We start from the raw sequence: 16,457 nt of genomic DNA, 5'->3' as shown, positions 1-16,457 counted from the left end.
TTTCTCTTTCTTTACTGTTGTTCCTCCGAAGTAGATTGTAACTGTTTTCGTCGTATTCACTTTGAATCTCCCTTTCTTGTAGTATTCAATCAGTTAATCTAGGTCTATCTGTTACTGCTTAGTAATTGTTTTCCGCATTCTACTATGATAGTAAATAGCGGTGTCATCTGCAAACTGGGCTATTTTGCATCTATTCATTTTTGGTATGTCTGCCATATATGAGTTGAACAGCAGCTGTCTTATCATCGATTCTTGGGTTACTTCGGCTTCAATTTCTCTTATCGTCGATCTAGTACCATCCATATTCTCTCTAAATTTTCTATTTGCCAGGTACGATTGTATTAATCTCGTAAGTAAAGTCAACTTATACATGGCAGACATACCAAAAATGAATAGATGCAGGATAGCCCAGTTTGCAGATGACACCGCTATCTACTAGCACAGTAGAACTCGGAAAGCAATAACTAGTCAGTCGAAGTCCAAAAAGTAAACTTTCCTCAGAAAAAAAGTTGCCAAACATTATGTTTGCAGAAGTAACCTGGTATAATACGAAAGACAACGAGAAAGCAAAGTACACTAAATACAGTAATCAGAACATGGTATATAAGCAACCAACAAATCAGAGAAGAATTGTGAATGGAAACTATTGAGGAAATAGTTAACAAACAAAGAAAGAAGACAATAGAGACTCTGAAATAGCATGATAATAAGGAATTAAGAAAGATATTACAGATTAAAATAAGAATGAATCTTTCAAAGAACCAAATAGAAGAAAAAAGTGACATGCAGTAGGGAGAAAAGTCTCCCATTCAGAAAAATTAGGAAATCGGAGAAATGAGAGTAGAGGCGTAGGGAATAAAATTCCAGTCCTTATACAAAAAGAAGACCTGAGAAAAATAAAATAACGCGCAAAGAACTAAATTATATATTTTTAGTCAATGAAAAGGGTTTACTTCAGACATTCCTTTAGACTACCTCGGTGGCGCAGTAGATTGACAGTCGACTGAGGTTCCGAAGGTAACGGGTTCGAATCCTGGCAAGGTCATGGATGTTGTGTAAGTCTGGTGGTACAATGAATATGATATAATTAAAATATAAATTTGAATGATGACTGGATGGTGATTCACAAAGGTCAAAAAACTAAAAAAAAAACAAGAAATTCCTTATCCAGAACATCTTTCCAGAGTTTTCATCATCTGTTAGTCGTCATCGATTCTCAAACTCATCAGAAGGAATCAACGCCACGAAGAATGTTACTTGTATCGATTGTGTCCGATGAAAAGCTTCAAATATTTGTTGCCAGGAAATTTTTACTAAAAGAATTGCAACGATTGAGGAAATAGAAAACGAACAAAAAAAGAAGACAATAGAGACGCTGAAAGAGCATAACAATAAGGAATTAAGAAAGATACTACAAATCAAAATATGAATGACAGATGGAGATAAGAATGATAGAGGGGAAACCTCTTTCAAAAAACCAAATAAGGAAAAAAAATTAAACAAAATCATGTACACTTTTATCGAAAATCGAAGCTCCGAAAAAATCCGATGGAATCAGATGAATTTGTTATTGAAGAATAAATAAATACATGATATAACTTTCCGTACAAACATGTATTTTTGTATGAATTTTCAGATAAAAATATTATACAGAGTCTTATCGAAGGTTGAGAATGCCGTTCTTCTTAAATTAAAAATAATTACTCAAAAACGTATTGAATACTTGCATGTGGTAGAAAAAAACGGCAAATCAGAGGAACTGTCAGTTTTTGCATTTGACTAGGTCATTAATGGTAATCGCAAGATGGAATCATAAACAAAAGTTTTTTGTCCTCATTAATAAATACTATTTTTTTAAGATCACCGTACGATATAAACGGCGATCAGTGGTGTAGTTGAAATTTTCGAAAAATAAAGCAACAATATATTTTCAGGAAATATAGGTATGTATTGTGTATTATAGGATGTGGATATTTATGAAGCTATTCCTGTTGATAAATATTTTACAATATGACGGGTAAAGTAAATCGTCCTGAATATCAAAGCAAAAAAAAGATATTTGTAATGATAATTTCATTTAACCTGTTAAAATATCCTTTGTAAAATACATCAAGTATATTGTAATGGGATTTCTCATATTATTGGACTAATTCCCTGAATATTGTACAATTATCAATCATATCTCCAAGGCTTTTGATACTGTGAGTCATGAGCAGCTACTCGAGACCTTGGAAGATATTGGAGTTCGAGGAACAACTTACAATCTTTTAGAAAGCTATCTATATCAGAGGAAGCAATTTGTACAAGTTGAAAATGAAATGAGTTCAGAAGAGTTAGTTCAGTTTGGTATGCCACAGGGTACTGTCCTTGGGCCACTATTGTTCTCGATATATCTCAATAATTTACTGAACTTGAACACTACCGGAACTATAATCAGCTTTGCAGATGATACTGTGATAGTGTATGAGGATAACAACTGGCATGACCTGAAAGAAAAGGTGGAGTCTGATATGCCACATATAATTGAGTGGTTTAATCATCAACTATTGACAATAAACTATGAAAAAACGAAATTTATGACTTTTACAGCTTACAGAAATCACTTACCAAATTTCAACACCCTCGATATACGGGACAACGAATTGATTATTAATGTTTCCAGAACGGATACTATCAAATATTTGGGTGTAATAATAGATAGTCATATGAGATGGGACGTTCACACTGAGAACGTTACAAAAACCTTAAGAAGTATGCTGTTTAAATTCAAATATTTGAGTAAATTACTTGACATTCAATGGAAAACACAAGCCCAAGGCTTAAAATACGAAGAAGAAGAAGAAGAAGAAGACTTGACATTCACCAGTTGAGAATCATTTACTTTGCTCTGGTGGAATCTCGTATTCAATATGCCATATTGAGCTAGGGAGGGGTTGCTGCTGCTCACTTAAGAAAGTTAGAAACGATACAGAAACGAATTCTGGAAATTATGTATGGAAAAGAACCAACCTTCCCTAGCAATTTACTTTTTTCACTAGCAAAAATATGCGATGTAAGACAAACATTTCTTTATAACATACTTACACATATACACAAAAACAAATATTTTTTGAATAATATTGATCATGAACATTTCACTAGGCAAAAAAAAGAACATCACGTAAAAACATCTCTGAGTAGTACAAAAATCGGACAACGAAATATATCTTACCTCATTCCAAAAATTTTCAATTTTCTGCCCTCTGAACAAAAAATAAATATAATAAATATAAACTCTCGTTACATGTTGAAAAAAAAATTAAAAAACTACGTGCTTAACTTGAATAGAGATCTAGTTCGATTTCTGATCGACTAACAGACTTTTTTCGATGTTTATGTTGTTGTTCTATCGTATGGATCAATATATAAAATGTCAACTCGATTATGTGAATCCACAAATTATTTAAAAATTTTGTTTGTTGTTAGATTTTTTTTCTCGTAGTTGTATCTAAAATAGGTTAAATGTCAAGTATTGTAGATATCATATACATAATATATAAGAAATACTGTAAATTTAACTGTGCAAAACCCACGCGCAACTTTAGTTTTAGTGGGATTTCAATGTTTATTTACATCTCAACTATTCTCTTGTTATCTATGTAAAACATTTTTTTGCTGAATAAACTTATTATTATTATTATTATTATATAATTAAGAATCTCCAAGGAAGCTTCTATGAGAAAAAAACTCAAACTTCAACACCTTTATCTCAACAACAAAGTGTGCGGGGACTCATGTTATATGAATTTTCTTTCTTGAAATGATCCGAGAAATCTATAATTTTCGTTTGTACCTCCAATTTAGGAACACCCTGTAGATATAGTCAATTCAAAAGTGATGTCTTCACAAATAAATTGCCATTTGAATGAAACTCAAAATGAACACATCCCAGACAATTTTTCTATACGAATTACTCAGTTTAGTTCTTTGATAACTACATTATTGAAATTTTGTGACGAGAATGATACAAAAAACCGAAAACAACGGGTAAGTGTATACCGATGACGAATGCAAAAATCACAGATGGCAAATAAGAGGCTGAGAAAGCAGATAGATAAAGCAAAATAATAAACCTCGGACATAAACGTGCTCGTAATGCATTGAAAGTAATCATCTCGAAAGCGATAATAAACTCATAAACCGAAAAAGGGTGGAATATATATGCCAATTCAAGTAGAATATCTCGTGAAGGGAATGTTCTATGAGAAAAAAATTGAAATTTAAGACCGGTATCTCAAATAGAATGCGAACTCGTGTAATAGAACTGTTTTTCTAAAAATGATCCGAGAAATCGGTCATTTCCATTTGTACTTCCAATTTAGGAACACCGTGTAGATATAGTCAATTAAAAACTGATATCTGTACAAATAAATTGCAATTTAAATGAAACACAATAAACGGTACAACACAGGCCAGACAATTTTTCGATGCGAATAACTTAGTTAAGTTTTTCTCTCATAGCACCTTTCCTTCACAAGATATTCGACTTGAATTGGCATAGATATTCGAATTTTAAGTTTTCCTCATGTGATATTTCAATTTTAAATGCAAATCTACACGGTGAATTTTTTCTGGAAGGGTGCCCGCTTGTGAACCACTGCTAGTTTAGAAAAATTCAAAAAGAGACTCTGGATTAGTACAGTGCATCCCATTTTGGGTGAGACTGCCAGGTTTCTCGCTTGTTATTTAAGATAGAGCCTTGCGGTTTTCACGTTCCTGTCCTACTTTTTCGTGAAACTCAAGTTGGTCTAATCAGATTTTGCATAACTGTTTCCGTTCAAGAGATACAGGGTGATTTTGGAAATTGATACTTTTCGGACCCCTTCTTTATCTCCGAAGTTATAAGAAATAATGCTGAGGTGAAAACTACGTCTGAATCAGAATTTTGCGTAAAATCCAGTGGCGTACTCAATTTTTTTTTTCGGGGTATGGTTTTGAAGATTCAACACAAACCTATATTTTTTTTAATGGAACACCCTATATATCATTACCTCGTTGAATTCGTTATTTTTTTCCCTTCAAAATGATATATGATACTATAATAGATAGGATGGTCAGAAATGTTAAAAAAACACTAAAACATCAAATAACGATGATTTTTTGTTAATGAGCAATGGATTTTCCATATGAAAAAAAGGATTAATTGGATAATTTTCATTTGTGATTTTTATTTATAGTAGAGTAAGCAAACAAATATAATACACTCATCACTAATATGAAAAACAAAACGTAGGTACCTACCTAATAGCAACAAATAAATAATAAAAAAATTCATAAACATTGCATAATATCTTACAGATTGAACTGTTCAAATTGCTGTCCATTTTCCCTAATACATATAATATACTATAGTAAAAGACATAACAGTCTCGAAGAACATCGTGCATCAAGAGAGGCAGTTTTCCAGGATTTACAAAACTGCCCTTTTATAATATTAAATGCACTCAGGCGTATTGAAAAGTTTTGTCAATTATGTATTAGAGGACTATGGACAGTAATTTGAACAGTTTAAGCTGTAAGATATCATGCAATGTTTATGAATTTTTGTATTATTTATTTGTTGCTATTAGGTAGGTACCTACGTTTTGTTTTTCATGTTAGTGATGAGTGTATTATCTTTGTTTACTTACTCTACTATTTATAAAAATCACAAATTAAAATTATCCAATTGAACCTTTTTTTTATATGGGAAATCTATTGCTCATTAACAAAAAATCATAATTATTTGATGTTTTAGTGTTTTTTTAACATTTCTGACCATTCTACCTATATAGTATCATACACCATTTTGAAGGGGAAAAAATAACGAATTCAACGAGGAAACGATATATAGGGTGTTCCATTAAAAAAAATATAGGTTTGTGTTGAATCTTCAAAACCATACCCCGAAAAAAAAAATTGAGTACGCCACTGGATTCTACGCAGAATTCTGATTCAGAAGTAGTTTTTACCTCAGCATTATTTTCTAATAACTTCGGAGATAAAGGAGGGCTCCGAAAAGTATCAATTTCCAAAATCGCCCTGTATCTCTTGGACGGAAACAGTTATGCAAAATCTGATTAGACCAACTTGAGTTTCACGAAAAAGTAGGACAGGAACGTGAAAACCGCAAGGCTCTATCTTAAATAACAAGCGAGAAACCTGGCAGTCTCAACCAAAATGGGATGCACTGTACAACACTTTTTGGTTTGTTGTAGTTTTGTCGTATCTGCAATCGATTTCGAGAAAAAATTCAAACAGCTCTCTATTCTCAGGAATTCTCAGAAAAATCCAAATTATTATAAAGATTGAGTTAGGTAGATGTGATAAATGAATTAATTATAAGTTTTGGTAATTATTTACCATCTCTGTCGCAAAGATTGATAAAAATTCGATAAACTGGTTAAGCATTATAAAAAAGTAGTACTACAAGAAACGCCCTGTATCTCGAAAACAAAGCGTTTGCAGGCTCATGTTTATGGGCCATTTTATTTTCGAAATTAATCAAGGAATCTCCTATTTTCCTTCGTAACTCCAATTCAGGAACATCCAGTTCAAGATAAGAACAATCAAATTGGTATTCAAAAAAAAATATTTCTAGTAATTTGGTTCAAACTTCGTTATCAAACCTCTCTTTCTCACATTATAGATATAGACTCAGATGTCGATTCTTTCAGAAAATTTGTGACGTGAGTAACTTTTGCTGTTACATCAAAAATGATACCATATGTCATTCTATGGTGTTATAATTTTATTATTCTTTATTCTCGACCTGTAATATACTATCAAGGAACGTTATCATCGATGATGAACTGATCGTTGAATAAAAATATAACGAAAATATTTGAGATGAATACAGAAATGTTCTGTCTGAAGATAATACAAACTAGGGTAGAATAGGTGCATGACCTTGAGAACCTTGAATGACATCCAATTTTCTACGTCAAATTATTGAATTTTATTCCTTCGTTATTGTTAGGCGAAATTCATATCTCTCAGTGGAAGCAGAAGGCTAAATGATAATGATGTACAGGGTGATTCACCGCGATGGCCTATTGTTTATGGAAAACTAATAACAATTTTGTGCTGGAAATTTATACAATTTTCTTTTATACCGGAAACAAAGTACTACTTTCTTATTACAAAGGGCACACCCAGTATATTATTGCATTATCAGATAGCTTGGGTGATGATAATTTCCGCATATGGCAATACTTGAGTATAAGCTCAACGGTTCATAAGTTAAAGAGATTCCTATTCTATAGATATCTTATGAAAAGTTTTTTGGAAAAAACCTATATTTTTCATTCATTCAGTCAATTTCAAGTAGGTATAAAAAGAGAGGGGTTTCAAGCAAACCCAATACTTAAAGAGTTATCGAGGAAAAACTTGAACTAAGGAAAACTGCAATTTCTCATTGAATGGAGTACCTAGTCTATGACTTCCAGAAAACATAAAAGAAACTAAAGAGTCGAAATTTCATGAATTGTAATAAATTTTTCGTTTTAATGGTTGAAAATCCATAAACCAATAAAATTTTCAATTACGAATAATTAATGACATTTCATGAAATGACAAATTTAGTTATCCAAGTTTCGATTTTAGTTTCTATTTTTTCCGGAAGTCATAGACTAATCCACCCAGTTAGAAATTGTAGTATTTCCTCAGTTCAAGTTTTTCCTCGATAACTCTTAAATTTTTCGTATTCAGATTCAGAATAAATATTCAAAGATATATGTAACCTATTATTAAAACTGTCCCGACAGATGGCAGGAAATGGTGAAATATTTCTATTTTCTATAAAATACTTGATTGATTTTTCGATCCGGCTACGTAGCTTCTAATTTGACGTACTAAGAGCCTCAACATCATATGCCTATTGTACATGATTTCTCAAACCATTAATAACATTGCTGAAATCAGAAAATGTAATGAAATTTTGTTGGTTAATCTCATTTTAATCAATTTTTTCTTCAGTGGAACGAAGATATTTAGGATGCAAAATCATTTTCTTCAGAACCCGTCATATATCAATTCTGACATTGACAGTAAATGGAGGAATAGATTTGATTGCGAAATATTCATCTTTTTTTACATAAGCCATAGAATTGTGCCAAACATCATAGTCGAAATCATTGAAAGCATCAGTCGCACAACGAACTAAAACTATGTAAAAATGCATTTCAATAATACCCCTATGAACCATACTGGTCTATGCCAATTGTCAGAAAGTAATTGAGAAGTGATAGATGCAGCCAACGAGTGTAACCAAAAACGGGAATTCTTTTTTCCAAGACGATTTGCTAAATACCGGTGTTTATTTGAGAGTATTGATAGCAATATTTTCATAAATTCCAAAGGAATTTCAGAAAACTTGGACAACCCTTGTATAATTGATATATTCAGGCTTCTTCCAAGTGACTTTGGCTATACTATATCAGTTTCCGCCTAAGATTTCATTATTTGTTGAAGATCGTCGATATGGCCCATCGACCATATCGCTACAGGAAAAGTAATTAAGTTTAATACTGAATACATTAATAATTGATTAATTTTTGTTGGATATTCATGATATATTCAGTTCTTGAATATTCAATAACACCAAATTGTTAAGAACATGCCAAATTCCCATGTAAATTCGAGTTGCAAAACTTCCTACACAATTGTGTAGGTTGGTATTCAATTAAGCATTTCTTTCGAAAAAAGGTTACAACCTGGGGAAGGAAAAATATGTTTCAGCAGTATTGATGAGGATGAGGATAATTCAGAAATTGATTTATCCTCCGACGATTCCGACACTGATCCTAATTTTGCTTCTCTACCTGATGAGAAAAATGATATACAGTCCATTCAGGAATTATTGACATCGAAGTAGGCCATGAACGTCTAGTCGCGGCTTTATTTCTGGTTACAAAAATATCACTAAAAATTGCTATGGTTCATCATAGAAATAACCAGTTTAAATTATTTTCATCATTTTTGTATCCGAAAGATCCTGAATTTTCGAAATTACGATTATTACTTAGGGACGCATACAGTCATGATTTCATAAATTGAAATTCAGATTTTATAACGTGAAAATATAGTGAAATGCTAACTCATTTCAAGGAAATCCAATGAAGAGATATATATTCATTTAAGAGTCGCCCATGAAAAATCTCATTGAAGATCATTAAAATATGCATATTCCTTTTCACCAAAAGCTCTTCAAAAATTGTTGCATTACTGATGGACACTGGATTATCGATCCGTGAAAACTCTTTTTTTTATTTCAGTTTTTTGACCTTAATGAATCACTAACCAGTCATCATCCAAATTTATGTGTATGTATATTGTTTTATGTATCAATTTAAATTTTTTATTTCTATAGCTGTGATTTTTCAATTCGTAGTTTGATTCATTTCAATTTTCTGAAATATGACTAATATAACATATTATATAGGTACATGTTTGTAATTTGTGATTATTATTCGTTAGGAATATTCGTCTGATGTGTCATATTTTCTTTGTATTTTCGTAACGTTTTTTTGATAGAATACAATCAGTATAAATCTACGGGTGATGATTCCCCAATATAAGGAGCTTGTAGCGAACCTGGTACAACTGAGCATTCGGAAAATCATCACTTGGAGAATCGGTCTTGATTGAATAAACCCTCCCGATTTTGGAGCAGATTTGGCACCATTTACTTGAATATTGAGGGATTTCTAAGAACAGAAGTGATTTATTTTGTCGACATTGGTCATAGACAATGACGCGGCGGTCATCCTTCTTCAAGAAACCCGCAAGACAACTGAACAACAACTCCGTGAAAGAGGATTTTTAGCAGGTTATGTATTGATATACATATTGCCTATTGAGTTCTGTTTGTTCTCTGGCTTATTATGTTGGAAAATCATTAGTTAGTTTTTGGCCTATAAATTTCGATTTGATTCTTTCTCATCCTTCAATTTATTGTGGTGATTTCAATTGTCATCATTCAAGGTTGTATATGATGGAAATTATAACATTTATTGCTTCTTTCGTTTTTTTATTTTTTGTTTTCAGATTTAATAGCAATATATGCGTTGTCAACTTCTGGCGAAGAAGAAGGATGAAAGGATTTTATTTGAATGAAGAACAAGCCCTTCAATATGAATGTGTCAGCTTCTGCTAAGGTTTTTATCTGTTCTCTTGTATCATACGTTGAAATGTATGATGCCCCGTTACATTTCCTCTGCTAATACTGTCATTGTATCTTGCGAAATACCTTAGAAAATCTTGAAAAACAATGCTGCGTCCATTATACGGACGCAGTATTATTCAGGACGCAACAGTGTATGGCCCGAAGACAATGTATGGACGCAACATAGTATGCTGGATAAATATATGTATTATATATCCTGTATATATTTGACAAATAATTTATTACATAACAATAATTGTTATGATTATCATTGAGCCGATTACAGAATTCCCAAGGTTGGTACTAATTTATATTTCATTTGTATTAGTGAAACTTGGTTGACCGATCTGAATTATTAATTGTGTTGGAAATCATAAGCAATTATTTTTAATTCAAAATACAAAGTGATATTTTTAACACTTTGAATGAGAAATAATTAGTCCGGTCCTGGAATGTTGAAATAATTAATATTTATTAATATCCTCGACATCCGTCAATGAAATGCCAACTCACTTCCTGAGGAAAGCCATTTATTAATATTATATATAATATATTGTTTATCATTAACTTGAAGACTATTGTATATTTAAATTAGAAATGGTAAATAAATAATATTATTATATACTCCCGGGACACCCTGTATATTGTAGGTAATGCTGTATCTTATTGGGATTAATAAACCTCATTCTTATTAATTAGTGTTCATTTAAAAAATTACAAATCCTCAATAAATGATATAATATTTTGTCAAAAAACAGTGGTTCCAAATGCTGAACTATCTAAATTTAAAAGGCTGTCACTCAGAGCTGAAGAGTTTCGAATGAAAAATTATTTGTGCTGTCCTACTCGATGTTTTTAAAATATTCTTCCTAGAAAAAAATTCGTATCAATATTTCAATTCATGTATATGAATATCCTTCAGAATGAATGAACTGTTTTACAGGTAAAGCAATTAAAAACCGGTTACAAATTAATATTGACAGTAGATCATGACCAATTAGTCGATTTTTCGAGCGAATCCAAAAACGATAACACAAAAGGTCAATCAAAACACGTGGCAACCGGAAACAAATAAAAAAAGTGCGATTGTATTATTAGGTGGAAAATAATTATCCCCTTAGCAAATCGATAAAACATGTTAGCAGTATATTGAGGGGAACAAACACTTGTTCGCTCCCATTATAACTCTCGATTTATGAAAAATTCTCGACATACACCTTGTTTCGTGTAACCCATACATAAACCCGTGGCATACCTAATTCAGGCTGGGCCTAATAACATTGCCCAGATATGGAAATTATCGGCAATAAATATGTAAATAAAGTTAAGTAAAATAAAGATGAAAGGTTGTGAGGTAAATCTTTTCATGGTTTGCGCGAATTAATTCGAGCGAAACATAAATTATTGTCGGGTATAAAATTTTTCCATTAAATTATTCAGCCATAATCTGGAAGAAACAGGGAATGAATATTTCATAAAATTCTTAATACCTCTGGGGAACGAAGATAAACTGGGTAAGTCACGGCTCGTTGAATTTACCTGAAACCAAACAAAAAAAAATGTGAAAATACTGATGTGAAGCATTTGGGGGTTCGTTTATTCATGATGCGCCAATTGTGCATTTGAAAGCACATACAGAGTGATCCAATGGTAAATGGAAAGAAACTAAGGATAGATAGAGGACACTGAGACGAGTTAAAATAACCTTGACGGTCTATTTCTTTTTATAATCAAGATACAGAGTGTTTTATTGATTTTGTCAATTTCTTCAATTACCCATAACTTTTGAACCACCTCTTTATATTTTCATGATATTTGGTACGTTAATTCTCTGCAACAACCACTTCATACATACATATCAACTGAATTTTTTTCCAGGTCCGACATTCAACCCAACCCTGTATATCAAAATTTCTTGGATATGTTAAGATAATCAAATGGAGGAGAAAAAACTTAAGGGAGCAAGGCATTTGTCGATATTCGACATGCGATTTTAATAGAACTCAATAATTCTAGTCAAACTTGAATATTCAAACACAGAAACAAAAATTTCCAAAAATCAAATTTCATTACCAATTTATTGAATTTTTTGGGTAACAAAATTGAAAAAAAAAGGTGCGCAGAGGTCATTGTTTGACAAAATCTTTGATGATTTCAATTAGTGATATCACCATTGAAAACGATATCATCGAGGATTAAATTTATTTATCTACTCCTATTGAATTATATATTCATTATTCAACTGCTTTTGAGCAATTAATAGTATCTATTAACAAACAGCGTGAGTTATAATAACTCACTACTATAACTCACTGTAATAAATTGGAAAATATGGATCTGTGCTTCAATACTTCTCTGCTTCTATTCGATTGGCCGAAAGGGAACATTCCATTATTGTTATTGAGGGGAGGAATGTCCGAGGGAATGTCACTTTTGACGTTTTCAAATTAAGTTGATATCTAATTATTGTGAATGTTTTGCTGAAAACGATTAATTCAGATAGTGAAGATGAAATATTATATAGGAATACATTTCCAAAAGACAAACAGCTAATGTTACCATATAGAATTAATTGCCCGAAAAAATATAAAGGAGTTTGAAAAAATTTTCAAGATTGGTGTAGCAGTCAGATCGTTGTCATTGTTTAGAGGGAATAGTTTTTGGTATATTTTAATGCATGTTATAGGCAACTATTAAGGTTTTTCAATAAAGTTCTATGTCTGTACTCAGTACTGGATTCGAGCTAGCAGAAGCTAGTTCGATTGTGATTGGTGGCACTAAGTTTCCATCTCTCTTGTACGGGATCGAGCACATATGTTTATTTCCCGTTCCTTCTGTCTATATTCTAAGTATGTATTTTTTCCTTAGTATTTATTCATATAGTCGTAGATAAAGTATAGTATTCAACTTGCAGTAATGGTCATAACTCACTTGATGAATTACAGCACTCGCCTGCGGCTCGTGCTGCAAACATCGTCTGCGTGAGTTATGACCTACATTACCGCTCGTTGAATAATATACAATTATCGAATATCTGAATTGATTTATTGAGTATTAAAATCGCATGCGGATATTTAAGAAAAACCTTCATTTTTTTTTCATTTTTCGAATATCCTTCCAGATTCAAAGAATTTTGATGAAGAGGGTTTTTTTTTTTGAGTTCAATCTATCAATTTTACAAGGCCGGATCTGAAAAAAAAATCAGTTACCATGTCTGTATGAAGTACTTGTTGCAGAGAACAAACGTTCCAAATATCATGAAAATAAATAGGGTGGTTCGAAATTATGGGTAATTGAAAAAATTTATAAAATCAAGGAAACACTCTGTATCTTGATAACAAAGAGAGATAGGCCCTTAGAATATAGTTTTGCCTCAGTGTCCTTTATCTACTCTTAGTTTCCACCCATTAACTAATGAATCACCCTGTATACAGGGTGACTGGTGAAGTAAGAGACAACAGTTCAGTGCAGATAGAGGACCTCAAACTGAAAGAGGATTGGGGTTTAAATTGTCCCGGATATTGGTTTCAGATATATAGGGTGATTCATGGAAAGAAGATCAATCTATGAACTCCCATATCTTCTTTAAAATCGCAAATGTTTCACTGATATTTTACAGGATTGTTACCATGCGCGGTCCCAGGGCATAGGGGGTCCCCCCAAAATGGAACCACCTAACATTCAATATGCGTTTTAAGCAGACAATGTACGAAATAAACTAACATAATAAAAATTGAAGCCCATAACGGCGAACCCCCCCGAAAATTTAAGGCTAGGACCGCCCTTAATTGTTACTAACATTGTCCACCAGCTCACGAAAAAAAAATTGAAAAATTGCAGGCCCGTATCGAAAAATTTCAATTCACGTTTCAGGTGAAAAATATCACTCGTTAGGTTATATCAGATGAAAAAAAAATCAATTAGAAATTCGAAAATAGCGAAGAATATTAAGTGAAGTTTCAGGTTTTTGATTGAATGGCGCAAATTTCATATGGTTTTCATAATATTTTGATAGCGGAATATTATAAAATTTTCATATTTTATACGACGAAATAATATTTTTGATAAAACAATATCTAACGCTGATTTTAGGTACTCCAGATGAGTATTTTTTTTTCATTTCAATAACTCCCAAAACTCCTGTTTTATTCTATTGAACTGAAAAATGTGTAACAATCATCCATCTGTTATGTTTTCAAAACAATAATCTTCAACAAATTAAGGTGATAATTATCAAGATATATTTTTTTTGCACAAGTGGTGACATGAGCTCCATTTTTCTGGGTGATCAAACTTGAAAAAAAGAACATTATTTTATTCCAATAAGAACTTTTTCAATTCAAACAATTGTTGATATTCAAAAAGAAGAAGTTTATTACTCAATATCAAACAAAATGTATTTCTCTACTCTATCGATACCTTGTTCGATACTCTGTTCGATACATGTTGAGTAATTGAGTAATAAACCGCTTATTTTTGAATGACAAGTTGAGTTGGAGACCTAATATAGAAAATGTGATGCGGAAGATTTCTCCAATGGTGGGAGCTTTGAGAAGATGTTTTTATTCATTGGGTAATTCATCAAGAACATTATCGTATAATGGGGTTTTAGATTCTATTTACAATTTGGACTTCTTTTCACCCTCAACAGGGTACCTGATATTTCGATGTTAAATATAAATGAATCGAAAAAACAGAATTACAAACAAAAAAAATTAATATAGGAAATAAAGAAAAATTTTTTGAAGACCTAGACTTGCTTAGTTAACGAAAACATAACTAAAATATTAGGAACCATATGAGGAATGATTTGAGGAAAAAGTTCGCAAGAACCTGTGTATGTCAGAATTCTACAATTTATCAATGCCTTCAATTCTGTACCAGTTGGAAGAGTATGTAATAGAAATATCAAGAAAATGTGCCGTGACATCAAATAGTACCTTGAATTTCAATAGTGTATTGTGTATTTAGAATGTTTGTTTTATTTTTCGAAGAATTATTTTTATTTAAAAACTATTATATAAACTTAGTCTTTGGTACCTACCAGCAGATTCTGCTGTTGGAAAGGAGAAATTAATGAATCTTCTTTTTCAATATTCTTTTTTCATCAGGAATTAATGGATAAATAGTAGTAATAGTAATAGTAGTAATAGTAATAATAGAAATAAATAAACATTATTAAATATTTAATGAAATTCTTATAACCTCTTGGAAATGAAGATGAACAGGGTCTCGGCTTATTGAATTTACCTGAAATCAAACCAAAAAAAATCAGGAAAGCAGTGAAAGCACTGGCGTGAAATCATTAATGCATTTATTGCACCCTTGAAGACCACATATATACTTTTATACGGTCGCAATTGGCGCATCAATGAACAAGCGCACAAAATCCTGGATCCACGTCTGTGTTTTCCTCATTTTTCTTTCGATAATCGGCCTGAATTTTCCATAGTTCTGAAAATGCGATCAACAACAAGTTTTTGCATGAAGCTTCAGATTGTTATTCTGTGAATTTTTTTAAGCTGAGTCAGTCAAAAACGTTCCTGTACCTCCTCAAGAAAAAAGTGTTATTTTTTTATTGTTGTTGAATATCCATTTGTTATTTGGACGAGTAATTGGTATTGTAAAACTAATAACTGCCTAAAAAGGTTTTCATTAGTAGTATGTTTCTATTCATTAAAGCACAATTACCTTGAAAACGGTTAGTTTTTACGGATTCAAACAAGTATACATTTTTTACTGAAAATTGAATGGAGAATTCGAATTTTTATGCTTTTACCAGTAGCGGAAATAATAGGGGAGAACAGGGAATCTGATGCCCTTTTTCGAGAAGATTTCGATTAGTCGCCATGGTTTCAGGATACCCTGTATAAGGTGTTCTATTCGAAGAATAAAGTCGAAAAAAAAGTATCTTTGAGATGGATAGAAAATCCGATATCAGAATGTTTTTCTACAAATTTGCAGCTAAAAAAACTGCATTGAAAAAATAGAGTGTCCCATTTAAGGAACTCCAACTCTTCTCTTTATCTCTAAATTATTAATAATTTCTATGATCTTTATGACTATCATATAAACCGTAAAAATTACTGAAAAAACCTTTAAACATTTTTTGAATATCTCGAACAGAAACCAAGATATATAGCGCAAGTAGAAGCCCAGATTTATTAGCTTCAATGCGTTTAAAAATTCCTGTATTTTTTAGAACATTTATTAAATACAAATTACAGATTACTTGAGGGGTATGAATCTACTGCTGTGTGTAGCACCAATACCT

The sequence above is a fragment of the Harmonia axyridis genome, chromosome 6 (assembly GCF_914767665.1).
Source record: "Harmonia axyridis chromosome 6, icHarAxyr1.1, whole genome shotgun sequence".
NCBI lineage: Eukaryota > Metazoa > Arthropoda > Insecta > Coleoptera > Coccinellidae > Harmonia > Harmonia axyridis.
Note: the sequence above shows the minus strand (reverse complement) of the source record.